The sequence below is a fragment of the Pongo abelii genome, chromosome 10, assembly GCF_028885655.2.
Source record: "Pongo abelii isolate AG06213 chromosome 10, NHGRI_mPonAbe1-v2.0_pri, whole genome shotgun sequence".
NCBI classification, from domain to species: domain Eukaryota; kingdom Metazoa; phylum Chordata; class Mammalia; order Primates; family Hominidae; genus Pongo; species Pongo abelii.
Window position 1 is genome coordinate 101,117,275 of NC_071995.2, and position 12,919 is coordinate 101,130,193.

Consider the following 12,919-nt stretch of genomic DNA (forward strand, 5'->3'; position numbering starts at 1 on the left):
TAGGCCCACGAGAGGCAGGCCTGGGTAAGAACTGAGGTACATATTGATCATCTATTCACCTTTCCAGATATTCCATTTGTAAAGCTTAATTGCAGTGTTTATACTTTGGGAGGTAGATTTTAATGATTACACTTGATAAAGATTTTCCACTGTAAGAGTTGAGGCAAGATCTTGTTTCTGGAGAGCAGTGAACTCTCTAGGAATGCAGGTTCATCAGAACATCACATACTTCATGTGGGCTGATTAAGGAAGTTTTATTATGCTCCGTGAAAGCAGGGCATGGAGCCCCAGTCTCAATCTTTTACCTCAAGGTGGCTAACTGGGGAAACTTCTCAGGGTGCTTCCTGTTGGGGTCCCCTGCATAAACAGAAGTTAGGGCACTCAATTGCAGCGGGGATGCTGCATCCAGAAGGGCCTTTTGTGATGCTCTACCTGGGAAGCACATACCCTTCAAAATAGTATCTTGTCCTGTCTGGGTGCGGTGGCTCAAGTCTGTAATCCCAGCGCTTTGGGAGGCTGAGGCAGCCGGATCACCTGAGGTCGGGAGTTCAAGACCAGCCTGACCAACATGGAGAAACCCCATCTCTACTAAAAATACAAAAAGAATTAGCAGGTTGTGGTGGCGGGTGCCTGTAATCCCAGCTACTTGGGAGGCTGAGGCAAGAGAATCGCTTGAACCCAGGAGGCTGAGGTTGTGGTGAGCCAAGATCGTGCCATTGCACTCCAGCCTGGGCAACAAGAGCAAAACTCCGTCTCAAAAAAAAAAAAAAAAAAAAAAAGTACCTTGTCCTCTGCCCAGCACAAACCCTTTAACACGAGTTAAACACCTTGCAGACACTCAGGTATTCCTAGGGCACCCTTTGCTCCTTTTCATAATACCTTGGTGAAGACCTCAGCTTCTTTCGGAGCTCCAGATAAAATGTTAAGCCCAGTTGTATTAGTCATGGTTCTCCAGAGAACCAAAATCAACAGGATGTATACAAGTATATATAGAGAGGTTTATTTTAGGGAATTGGCTCACATGATTGTGGCAGCTTGGAAAGTCAAAGTCTGCAGGGTAGACCAGCAGGCTGGAGAACCAGGGAGGGGAGCAAAGGCAGTCTGCTAGCAGAATTTCTTCTTCTGAGGAAGAGGTCAGTCTCTTTTTATTAAGGCCTTCAACTGATTAGATGAGACCACTCGCATTATGGAGGTAATCTCCTTTACTCAAAGTCTACTGACTTAAATGTTAATCTCACCTTAAAAAGTCACAGAGACATCTACAATGATGCTTGACAAAGTATTTGGGTACTGCAGCCTAGCTAAGTGGGCACATAAAATTAACCATCATATCAGTGCCTCTCAAAAGGTGCGCTCACTGGTCCTCCCTCACTAAAACTGAATAGTAATAATAATATTTTCCAAGTGGCAAAAAAGAAAACCCAAGTTAATAAATGATATTTTCCAATTCTAAGTTTTCTTCTCATTCATTTTTCTTACACCTGTGGCTCCTGCACTTACCGTTTCTTGATCATTGCCAAAAAGAAGTTGTGGCCACTTGGCTTGGCTATGTCATTAATATTTTATGAAGATTACACTCATTGGCAATAAGAAAATAAACAGTGTTTTTTTGTCTTATTCTAGAACACACACAGCACTCAAACACATGCAAACAAATACAAAAATAGGCACCTGTGCTTAGTTTCTCTAGATAATAAGAAGTACACTCATTCCCTTTTAAGAAAGTTAGCTGTTTAGACCAATGGAGAGAAGTTTCAAGCCTAAGGTGATATTTAAGTTGGGATGATTTCCTGCCCTTTAGCAACATTGGGAGAGAGCTTTTACAACATGTTTATGCCTCTAGAGACTGACTCTGTGCCTGACCCTATGTGGGACTATGAACCTTTGTATAACATGAGGCAAGTGATTTTTAGCACCTCTAATACTTTTTTGCATTTTTTTTTTACATTAAGCAGGTATTTTACAGTCAGGAAAAGTCTCCCAAAACAATTATTGGAAACATGATTGATAGGTGCTATTTGTACCATCTGTTCTTAGTGTTGACTGAAAAGGTAGCATATACGTGTGTGTTTATGTGGATGTGTATTTTTTAAATTATACTTTAAGTTCTGGAATACATGTGTGGAAGGTGCAGGTTTGTTACATAGGTATACATGTGCCATGGTGGTTTGCTGCACTCATCAACCTGTCATCTATATTAAGTATTTCTCCTAATGCTATCCCTCCCCTAGCCTCCCACCCCCAGACAGGCCCTGGTGTGTGATGTTCCCATCCCTGTGCCCAAATGTTCTCATTGTTCAACTCCCACATATGAGTGAAAACATGCGATGTTTGGTTTTCTGTTCCTGTGTTAGTTTGCTGAGAATGATGTCCCTGCAAATAACATGAACTCATTCTTTTTTATGGCTGCGTAGTATTCTATGGTATATATGTGCCACATTTTCTTTACCCAGTCTATCATTGATGGGCATTTGGATTGGTTCCAAGTCTTTGCTATTGTGAATAGTGCTGCAATAAACATACGTGTGCATGTGCCTTTATAGTAGAATGATTTATATTCCTTTGGGTGTATACCCAATAATGGGATTACTGGGTCAAATGGTATTTCTGGGTCTAGATCCTTGAAGAGTTGCCACACTGTCTTCCACAATGGTTGAACTAATTTACACTCCCATCAACAGTGTAAAAGTATTTCCTCTATTTCTCCAAATCCTCTTCAGCATCTGTTGTTTCCTGACCTTTTAATAATCGCCATTCTAACTGGCATGAGATGGTATCTCATTGTGGTTTTGATTTGCATTTCTCTAATGACCAGTGATGAAGAGCTTTTTTCATATATTTTTTGGCCACATGAATGACTTCTTTTGAAAAGTGTCTGTTCATATCCTTTGCCCACTTTTTGATGGGTTGTTTGTTTTTTTCTTGTAAATTTGTTTAAGTTCTTTGTAGATTCTGGTTATTAGCCCTTTGTCAGATGGATACATTGCAAAAATCTTCTCCCATTCTGTAGGTTGTCTGTTCATCCTGACGATAGTTTCTTTTGCTGTGCAGAAGCTCTTTAGTTTAATTAGATCCCACTTGTCAATCTTGGCTTTTGCTGCAATTGCTTTTGGTGTTTTAGTCATGGAGTGTTTGCCTATGCCTATGTTCTGAATAGTATTGCCTAGGTTTTCTTCTAGGATTTTTATGGTTTTAAGTCTTCCATTTAAGTTGTTAATTCATCTTGAGTTAATTTTTGTATAAGGTATAAGGAAGGGGTCCAGTTTCAGTTTTCTGCATATGGCTAGCCAGTTTTCCCAACACCATTTATTAAATAGGGAATCCTTTCCCCATTGCTTGTTTTTATCAGGTTTGTCAAAGATCAGATGGTTGTAGATGTGTGGCACTATTTCTGAGGCCTCTGTTCTGTTCCATTGGACTATTTATCTGTTTTGGTACCAGTACCATGCTGTTTTGGTTACTGTAGCCTTGTAGTATAGTTTAAAGTCAGGTAGCATGATGCCTCCTGCTTTGTTCCTTTTGCTTAGGATTTTCTTGGCTACACAGGCTTTTTTTTTTGTTCCACATGAAATTTAAAGTAGTTTTTTTTTTTTTTCTAATTCTGTGAAGAAAGTCAATGGTACCTTGATGGGAATAGCATTGAATCTATAAATTACTTTGGGCAGTATGGCCATTTTCACAATATTGATTCTTCCTATCCATGAGCATAGAATATTTTTTCATTTGTTTGTGTCCTCTCTGATTTCCTTGAGCAGTGGTTTGTAGTTCTCCTTGAAGAGGTCCTTCACATCCCTTGCTAGTTGTATTTCTAGGTATTTTATTTCTTTGTAGCAATTGTGAATGGGAGTTCACTCATGATTTGGCTCTCTGTTTGTCTGTTATTGGTGTATAGGAATGCTTGTGATTTTTGCACATTGACTTTGTATCCTGAGACTTTGCTGAAGTTGCTTATCAGCTTAAGGAGATTTGGGGCTGAGATGATGGGGTTTTCTAAATATAAAATCATGTCATCTACAAACAGACAATTTGACTTCCTCTCTTCCCATTTGAATACGCTTTGTTTCTTTCTCTTGCCTGATTGCCCTGGCCAGAATGTCCAATACTATGTTGGATAGGAGTGCTGAGAGAGGGCGTATTTGTCTTGTGCTGGTTTTCAGAGGGAATGCTTCCAGCTTTTGCCCATTCAGTATGATATTGGCTGTGGGTTTGTCATAATTAGCATTTACTATTTTGAGATATGTTCCACTGATACCTAGTTTATTGAGAGTTTTTAGCATGAAGGGCTGTTGAATTTTATTGAAGGCCTTTTCTGCATCTCTTGAGATAATCATGTAGTTTTTGTCATTGGTTCTGTTTATGTGATGGATTATGTTTATTGGTTTGCATATGCTGAACCAGCCTTGCATCCCAGAGATGAAGCTGACTTGATCATCGTGGATAAGCTTTTTGATGTGCTGCTGGATTCGGTTTGCTAGTATTTTATTGAGGATTTTTGCATTGACTTTCATCAGGGATATTGGCCTGAAATTTTCTTTTTTTGTTGTGTCTCTACCAGGTTTTGGTATCAGAATGATGCTGGCTTCATAGAATGAGTTAGGGAGGAGTCCCTCTTTTTCTCTTGTTTGGAATAGTTTCAGAAGGAATTGTACCAGCTCCTCTTTGTACCTCTGGAAGAATTTGGCTGTGAATCCATCTGGTCCTGGGATTTTTTTAGTTGGTAGGCTATTAATTACTGCCTCAATTTCAGTACTTGTTATTGGTTTATTCAGGGATTCGACTTCTTCCTGGTTTAGTCTTGGCAGGGTGTATGTGTCCAGCAATTTATCCATTTCTTCTAGATTTTCTAGTTTGTTTGCATAGAGAAGTTTATAGCGTTATCTGTTGGTAGTTTGTATTTCTGTAGGATCAGTGGTGATATCCCCTTTATTATTTTTTATTGTGTCTATGTGATTCTTCTCTCTTTTCTTCCTTATTAGTCTGGCTAACAGTCTATCTATTTTGTTAATCTTTTCAAAAAACTACCTCCTGGATTCATTGATTTTTTTGGTGGGTTTTTCGTGTCTCTATGTCTTTCATTTCTGCTCTGATCTTAGTTATTTCATGTCTTCTGCTAGCTTTTGAATGTGTTTGCTCTTGCTTCTCTAGTTCTTTTAATTGTGATATTAGGGTGTCAATTTTTGATCTTTCCCACTCTTTCCTATGGGCATTTAGTGCTATAAATTTCCCTTGAAACATTGCTTTAGCTGTGTCCCAGAGATTCTGGTACATTGTGTCTTTGCTCTCATTGGTTTCAAAGAACTTATTTATTTCTGCCTTCATTTTGTTATTTACCCAGTATTCATTCAGGAGCAGGTTGTTCAATTTTTATGTAGTTGTGAAGTTTTGAGTGAGTTTCTTGATCCTGAGTTCTAATTTGATTGCACTGTGGTCTGAGGGACTGTTTGTTATGATTTCTATTCTTTTTCATTTCCTGAGGAGTGTTTTACTCCCAATTATGTGATCAATTTTACAATAAGTGTGATGTGGTGCTGAGAAGAATGTATATTCTGTTGGTTTGGGGTGGAGAGTTCCGTAGATGCCTATTAGGTCCACTTGGTCTAGAGCTGAGTTCAAGTCCTGAATATCCTTGTTGATTTTCTGTCTCATTGATTTGTCTAATGTTCACAGTGGGGAGTTAAAGTCTCCCACTATTATTGTGTGGGAGTCTAAGTCTCTTTGTAGGTCTCTAAGAACTTGCTTTATGAATCTGGGTGCCCCAGTATTGGGTGCATATGTATTTAGGATAGTTAGTTCTTCTTATTGCATTGATCCCTTTACCATTATGTAATACCCTTTGTCTTTTTTGATCTTTGTTGGTTTAAAGTCTGTTTTATCAGAGACTAGGATTGCAACCTCTGCTTTTTTTTTGCTTTCCATTTGCTTGGTAAATCTTCCTCCATCCCTTCATTTTGAGCCTGTGTGTGTTTGCATGTGAGATTGGTCTCCTGAATACAGCACACTGGTGGGTCTTGACTCTTTATCCAATTTGCCAGTCTGTGCCTTTTAATTGGGGCATTTAGCCCATTTACATTTAAGGTTATATTGTTATGTGTGAATTTGAACCCATCATTATGATGCTAGCTGCTTATTTTGCCCATTAGCTGATGCAGTTTCTTCATAGTGTTGATGATCTTTAAGGTACCAGTTTTTCCTTTACGCATTTAGTGCTTCCTTCAGGAGTTCTTGTAAGGCAGGCCTGGTGGTGACAAAATCCCTCAGCATTTGCTTGTCTGTAAAGGATTTTATTTCTCCTTCACTTATGAAGCTTAGTTTGGCTGAATATGAAATTCTAGGTTGAAAATTCTTATTTTTCAGAATGTTGAATATTGGCCCCCATTTTCTTCGGACTTGTAGGTTTTCTGCAAAGAGATCTGCTCTTAGTCTGATGGGCTCTCCTTTGTGGGTAACCCAACCTTTCTTTCTCTGTCCTTAACATTTTTTCCTTCGTTTCAACCTTGGTGAATCTGACAATTACGTGTCTTGGGGTTGCTCTTCTTGAGAAGTATCTTTGTGGTGTTCTCGGTATTTCCTGAATTTGAGTGTTTGCCTGTCTTGCTAGGTTGGGGAAGTTCTCCTGGATAATATCCTCAAGTGTGTTTTCCAACTTGCTCCCATTCTCCCTGTCACTTTCAGGTACACCACTCAAATGTAGGTTTGGTCTTTTCACATAGTCCCATATTTCTTGGAGGCTTTGTTCATTCCTTTTTATTCTTTTTTCTCTAATCTTGTCTTCAGGCTTTATTTCATTAAGTTGATCTTCAATCTCTGATATCCATTCTTCCGCTTGATCGATTTGACTATTGATACTTGTGTATGCTTCACAAAGTTCTCAAGCTGTTTTTTTCAGCTCCATCAGGTCATTTATGTTAGTCTGTTAAGTGGTTATTGTAGTTAGCAATTCCTCTAACCTTTTATGAAGGTTCTTAGCTTCCTTGCATTGGGTTAGAACATGCTCCTTTAGCTTGGAGGTGTTTGTTATTACCCACCTTCTGAAGCCTACTCTGTCGATTTGTCAAACTCATTCTATGTCCAGTTTTGTTCCCTTGCTGGTGAGGAGTTGTGATCCTTTGGAGGAGAAGAGGCATTCTGGTTTTTGGAATTTTCAGCCTTTTTGCACTGTTTTTTCCTCATCTTCATGGATTTATCTACCTTTGGTCTTTGCTGTTGGTGACCTTCGGATGGAGTTTTTTGTTGATGTTGATGCTATTGCTTTCTATTTGTTAGTTTTCCTTCTAACAGTCAGGCCCCTCTTCTGCAGGTCTGCTGGAGTTTGCAGGGGGTTCACTCCAGATCCTGTTTGCCTGGGTATCACCAGCAGAGGCTGCAGAACAGCAAAGATTGCTGCCTACTCCTTTCTCTGGAAGCTTTGTCCCAGAGGGGCACCTGCTAGATGCCAGCCAGAGCTCTCTTGTATGAGATGTCTGTCAACCCTTGCTGTGAGGTGTCTCCCTGTCAGGAGGCACAGAAGTCAGGGACCCACTTGAGGAGGCAATCTGTCCCTTAGCAGGGCTCAAGTGCTGTGCTGGGAGATCTGCTGTTCTCTTCAGAGATGGCAGGTAGAAGTGTTTAAGTCTGCTGAAGCTGTGCCCACAGCTGCCCCTTCCCCCAGGTGCTCTGTCTCTGGAAGATGGGAGTTTTATCTATAAGCCCCTGACTGGGGCTTCTGCCTTTCTTTCAGAGATGCCCTGCCCAGAGATGTGGATGTGTATTTAGTTACTCAGTTTTGTGCTTTACTCTTCAAAGCTTTTAAACCTCTGTAAGTATTATCTTGGTCTTGGCTTGCTTATTTGACACCTGTATTCACTTGCTCATCAAACCTCACCCTCATTCTTCCACTTTATTTTATAATGTCTTTCAGGTCCATCTTCTTCCTTTCCATTTGCCTGGCATTGTTCCATAATGGATTGATGAAATCCTGATTATTGCATGAGCTTCTAACTAGTCTTCCCTCATGGCAATCTAGCCATTGTCTGGTTGCTGAAATCATCTTCCACACATAACATGTTCAGCAACATGCAATGGCTCCTCAGAGTCCTTTGATCACATCTAAGCCCCCCTCCTGCCAGTCAAAACACTCTCTTCCTCAGCAACCTCATCGCTTGCTAATGTTCAGCATGGCTTCTTCATAACTAACCTGTTATTGTATACCAGTATGTCCTTAGCTCCCAGCTTAGTGCTTGGTTTTTAATAGGTGCTCAATAAATATTTATATATTAATAATGATATTAATAAATGCTACCATTACTGAGTTTGTATTATGTTCAATACTTTATTTCATATTAGTTTCAATAATCTCATTTAGTTATCACTCTATTTCCATTTTTAGTTCAAAGTGCCTGGGGGCAGTTCTTGGAACATACCAGATACCCAAAAATGTTAGGTGGATAAATGAAGAGAAAATTGGGCTAGAAGTTAAATGATTTGGTTGATGTCCTATGGCTAGTAAATTACAGATTCCAGATTCAAAATCAGGTTGTTCTAATACACAACACTATGTGCTCTTCCAACCCAGCACTACAATTTCATGCAGAGTTTTCACTATACTATATTACCTATAACAAAATAAAACAAGCAGCCAGAGAAGCATAAATAGACAATTAGTCTCTGTAAGCAAGAGTTGGAAGAGTCCAAGCCAGAATCTCAGGCAAAGTCCAACTCTGTCAGGAAGCCACTTATACTCTTCCAGTTATAGTAAGAACAAAGGATAGGTTTTCTGGGGCATGTCTTACTGGAGCCTTATATGTGGGAAACTGAAGTAAAGCAAATCATAATGCCAAACTTTTGTCTACTGTGTCACACTCTGATTTGGATAGGCTTTGTTCTGATGAGACGTAAAAGCCTTAACATTCCCACTTAATAGCCTTGAATGCTCTATTTCTTACAATCCTAGAGTCTAGGGTAAACTCAGTCTGTACTTCCTAAGGTTAAAGAAGCATCTACATGTTGTCCTAGGGTAAATAACATAGCAAATTCCTTTCAACCTGCCCCAGAATCAGCACAGTTTGGGGGTTTTCAGAGGCTATTACTTTCCCTGTTTGGCAGTTCTCAAATGGGCTCATGGTAGATTAGAGACAGTTTCTGAAGTCATGCTGACTTTCTTGAAATTCAAGATAGTATGGTTTAACCAGGTTGTATGCTTTCTGACTAGCATTTTGGCTTTTTGCTCCCAGTTCTTCTTTGTGGGTTTTTTCCCTCTTTTCTTTTCCCACTTTCCCTGGCTAATGAATACTAGCTGAACTAGTTCCCTTTAATCAACTGCTCTCTGGCTTCACATCCCTGACTCTTCACAAGGAAAATGGTGACTTCAGATTTGGATCTTGCAGGGGTTAGAGCACTGCCAACCCACTGGCAGGCTCTTTCCCAGCTTGGGTTCCCATCGAGGTAGCAATCCCACATCCTGGACTGGTGAGCTTCTCTGCGAGGTGCCAAGTTGTTAAATTCACTCCACTGCTTTGGAAAGCGAAGACATCCAGAGGCAATTGTAGCATTTTCAAAGTTTGGAGAGAAGTTAGGGCTTCTCAGTGAGGGCATCTATTTTTCCCAAGAGGGCCTCTATTTTTCCCAAGATGTTTTCCCAACATCTGACCTTTTCCAACCTCCTCACTTTTGTGGATTTTGCAGATAAAGCAAATGTTTCCAAACCAGTGACTATTCAGCAAGTGCTGTCCCCAAGGACAGGCTCAGTGGGGCAAGAAACTCCTGTGATCCAAATTTGAACAACTCTTAGGACCCAAACACAAAACGTAAAACCCAAAGCTGCTGGAGATTGAAGGGAACCTTTCCAGTGGGAGGGAAGAACTGATAACCTATGCTAAGTGAAATCAGGAATAACTGGACAATAACAGTTGTTACCATTCAACACCAGTGGTGGCAAATTTGCATTTTTGCTGTTTATAAGTACCAGTTCCACAGGATCTTCATTGAGCCCTTTTGAGAACTTTCGGTGGCACTCATGTCCCAAGCATGCCAAACCCAGTATTGTGTTTACCCTACAATACCAGAGAGCATTTCTTTGTGAAAGGAAAACCATTACTGAAATACATGACTGCAAGATGCAACTCTTTAGTGGGGGCAATCCAACTACTCACATGGAAGCCATGTCACCCCAGACTGGAGAAAACTTCATTCTCTTGGAACTACTAAACTACGTTGCCTGGAAAATACGTTAATACAGTTCGTTGTCAAACAAGTTGGTTAAGTCCAGAAAATGGGCAGGAAATACCAGGCTGGGTTCACATAGGTGCCCTGAACTACAGCATCTCTTTGAATGAGACTATGATTTACTTTCTTAAATAGATGTCATGGGTTAAAATCATGCCTTATACAAACCAGCTGAAATGTGTGATGTAACTATGTTAACACGTTTTTATAGCCCTGGAAGAATGCAGTGGGGTGGGGTCTATCAGTAATCATCTAAAGACGCCGAGTATACATTCCAGATGTTCATTATGTCCCAACCATTTGTTGGGAGTAAAGTGGAGGCTTTCTCCTTGTCCAGGAAGTCTGATTTTAGTAATTGAAACAGAGACTAACTTGAAATATCGTATGTTTGGAATTATAATACTAAATCGCATAGTTCCAGTTAAGTAAGTGTATATGTGCAAAATAAAACAAACATAGAAAAAGCAGCGGGGGGAGAGAGAGAAAAGGAAGAAAGAAAGAGCAAGAAAAGGCAATACTATAGGACCTTTGCACCTAGCTCTTTCTTTCCCATTTCAGCCTCACAACACCTTGTTCGTTTCTACTGTCAAGCTGAGCCTTTACCGATAAGGTCCAGGGACATGGGAAATAAATGCACATGCATATCAGATTGACTGGATCACTGAGTAATGGACCTGTGCAAAATCAGACTGTTCAATGGCCTGCACTATCGGAAAAAGACACTCACTTGTTGTGCTGCTTAAATTGCAAAATCTCCTCCAAAAGGAATTAATTCTGAGCAGTCTTTAATGAGTTCCCTTAAAAAGTATTTAGACTTTTAGACTGTAGAAATCTGCTTCAAACTTTCTTTATCCTGGAGGGTGATGTGTTGAATCACATCAACTTTTTTTGTTGGAGATATTATGAAATCAATATAACAACCCACACCCTTTACAATTCAACCTGGCTGACCTTTGCAAATGAATATACATACATACTTTGCATTACATAATTTCACCCATCCTTCTGGTCAAACTGGACTACGTTTTACACTCTAGACATGCTTCATTCCATGTGTAACCTCAGGTCCTGCTAAAGAATCCTCATCCCTACCTCAATCCCAATGCTTTGGGCTGAAAAGTTGAGCACATTTACCACCTGTCCTTCATTAATCCTCCTGCCATCTCTTCTGTGCCCCCAACCCCTGCACCAGCTAGAAGTGATGATTCACCTCTGTGAACTCCCATATCATTTGAGTCATGCCTTCTTCTTTCTATGCATTTATGTAAATATGTACACACTTATCCATATATTTATTGATTCCTTCATTCATAAAATATTTATTGAGCATAATAGCCAACATGCCATGAAATAGAAAGTTGATGAGTAAAACCACACCCCATCTCTCCTTTTATGGAGTTTACCATCTACTGCAGGGAGACCGCTATTCATTAAATAATTATACTAATTAATGTATACTTACAAGCTGAGCTATGAATCATACAAGAAATGTATGTTCCTTTTTTCTGTTTGTTGTTTTAAAGAGTGTAACAAAGGTACTTGATCCAGCTATGGACTGAAAAGGAAGGAGGCAAGGAAGTCTTCCTTAAGGAATAGATATAGAGGCAGAGGGTTAAGTGATCTCAATTTCTTAAGGGAAGAGTTTACTCAGTACTCATCTATGTCCTAGAGCTTCAAGCAGAGCTGGAGGGACTCAATTCTTCTTTTTTTTCTTTTTTTTGAATGAAACAGCATTTATAAATGCAGGTCAGAAGAAGTGAGATGCAGAGGCTCAAAATACCTTCCTCCCTGTCTACTTAAGGAAAACAGCCTCTCTTAAAAATACAAACAATTCCTGGAAAGGTTACGTTCACTGGGAGCTTAATAGGAATTGCTTTGGGATTTTACATAAGACTAACAAAGCTTATGCTTTTCATCAACACTATATGCCTTCCAACATGTCCCACCTCCTCACTGAAAACTGCTTCCAAGACTAGTCTCAAAAAGGAGGTTACAGTCAGAACTGGTTACTCACTTCCTTCTTAAAGACCACATGGTCACCCTACAAGCTTTTGATCCTTCTTGACATCCCATCATGGGGACTCTCTAGACTGCTCTGTCCGTCTCTCAAACTGACTTTATCTTCTATACCCCTCCCCCAGATCTTTCTATTGTGCCCTCTGGAACTCACAGCAGGTCGTCAGCAAAATTCCCCATTTCCTCATCTTCTTTTGCTTCCCCTTTTTTCTTTAACTGAAACCCATGTGCCTCTGGAGGACAGTGATTTTGTCTAGTCCTCTCTGTAGAGACTGTTTCTTTTTCTCTTGTATTTCATGTACACCAGTGTCTGGAGATGATGGATAGATGTCCTCCTCATTCCCTGTGACTATTTTCAGATGATTTCTCTCCCTCTTTCCCAAACTCCTCCATCTCCAGCTCCTCTGGAGCACAAGTTATCAGAATATACCTCCTTCTCTCCCACCTTGTTGCCATTATCCGTTGTCGTTATTGTCAGTCCCCTTCATTCATTAAAGATTTCTTGTCTGGATCACTGCCTTCTTTCCACCACTGAGTTTGTTAGCATTCTTAAGTACTTTGGCATCTATGTAGACAGTCTCTTTGACAACCTGGCTTCTCAGCTTTTTTGCCTCCTTGAATTCAGTCATCTGTTCTTCCACCGTACCTCATATATCAACCCTAAAATACCCTAGACTTTGGGTAACTTGCATTATCTCCAAGG